Raw genomic sequence first — 1,972 nt, forward strand, 5'->3', positions numbered from 1 at the left:
CAGGACACCGACCACTAAACACCCAAACCAGGAAACATCAAGACTCTAGGTTGCACTGTTTACTCAAGGACAGTTCTGCCTGGGCCTGAAGCTTTCTAGAATTGACCATGTCCCCTCACCCCAAAGTTGTCTCCCCAGACCACCCTGTAGTCCTACTGAAGAACTGAGGCCACCTAGTCTTGATTGGATCAAGCTGTCCCCAGGGTTTTCTGGTGATCACCCTCTTCCAAGCTATCTCTACCGGGTGGCTTCCAGGACCTTGGATCCACCCTCAAGTTGCTGTTTATTTGTTTGGAGGGTTATTTACTGATCCTATATGGTTAACAGCTTCTTTGTCAGGTTTCTCAAGCTGGAAAGGAAGAACGGTCTCTACCTAGTGGTGGAGAGATGGGGCAGAAGCACAGGCAGTCAGTCGTCCACTAGTGTCCAGGAAGGGAAGGGAAGATGGCCTGCATGGAGAACAGAGAGGTCTGTGCTTGCATCCCCAGACTTCCCCAAGCATCTCTTACCCTTGGTATTGGCCTGGCTAAGGCATGCTCATTTTAGTTGCTCTCCAGAAGAGAAGGAAAATCAATCACTCAATCAATCAATCAGTCAATCATAGAAGAACTACTTCTTGACCAATTGTCTCCTGCACACTCTTAGTGGGTCACACACCAGCCAGGCCTTCTTTCCTTCGCTCTCTTGGCAGAGGTTGTGGTGGACAGCTAGGCTTCACTGCTTTGGCACAGCATGAAGGATGTCAGAGGCTCTGTGGGACTTATTGGGGTACCTGGGAAAAGAACCTCATGTTCAAAGGGTATGTGCAGGAGTTGTGCATTCAGACCCACAATCCCCTGCAATATATATATATTTTTTTTTCAATTGTGTGGTATGGCTTCCCAATGGAGATAGAAGAATGTTGTATTAACCCCACATACCCCTTTTATAAAACAAGGGAGCTTGTACCTTGGTCCATACCAAAGGTGACATTTTCCAGTATCCCTTGCAGCTAGGTGTGGTCATGTAGCCAAGTTCTACTCTATGATGTGGGTGGTCCATGCATCTTCTGTGGTTGTACTCATGAAAGGAAGAGTGGGTCTTCCCCTTTATCTCTCCTCTGGATAGCTGACGCACTCAAAATTATTTGTCAGCTCCTTCCTTCTGAGTGAAGACAGCAAGATATAGAAACATTATCCCAACACCACTGACTGGACTCCCTTGTTAACAGCCAACTGGCCTTAGGATGGAGAGAGGAAAATAAATGTCGGCATTTATCAATCCCACTACTGTTTTGATTTCTGTAACAATAGCTATGTCAGTGTCTAATACAGAGACTTTTATCTTTCTGCTTTAGACCTTACTATGATGTCTGGAGCTGTAGCAGCCATCTTGTGATTGTGAAGGGGAAGCTAAGAGGCGAGTTGAAAAGCCATCTAAGAGTCTTCCTTCACTGGGTTCCTGAATTTGCTAATTAGGACCCATTACTAGGTTATCCGTCACTATTTGTTGCTGTGATAAAACAACCACCATGACTATAAGCGACTTATGGAAGAAAGAGTTTATTTTAGCTTACAGTTTCAGGAAGGGGTTCCATAATGGCAGAGGAGGCCCAGCAGCGGGAGGGTGAAGCAAGAAGCTGAGAAATCACATCTTCAGCTGCAAAAGTGAAGCAGAGTGAACTGAAAGCACTGGAAGTGGGACAAGGCTATACATTCTCTAAGCCCATTCTGGATAGCATACTCCAGCAAGGATGCACCCCAAAAAGTAGTATAATCTCCCCAACCGGGTACTAAATGTTCAAAGACTTGAGCCTTTGGGGACATTCCACATTCAAACCATGCTACACAGGATGATGCCTTTCTCCTTCATCGGGGTTTTCACATTGGTTTTCTAGCACCTGCAGACATGGAAGCCAACCGAAGTTTGCTATCAGTCTCGTGGACAAGTTGTCCGATGTCACCCAACAGGGAGAGACAATGGAACACTATGG

This window comes from Rattus norvegicus, chromosome 3 (genome assembly GCF_036323735.1).
Source record: "Rattus norvegicus strain BN/NHsdMcwi chromosome 3, GRCr8, whole genome shotgun sequence".
Classification (NCBI taxonomy): domain Eukaryota; kingdom Metazoa; phylum Chordata; class Mammalia; order Rodentia; family Muridae; genus Rattus; species Rattus norvegicus.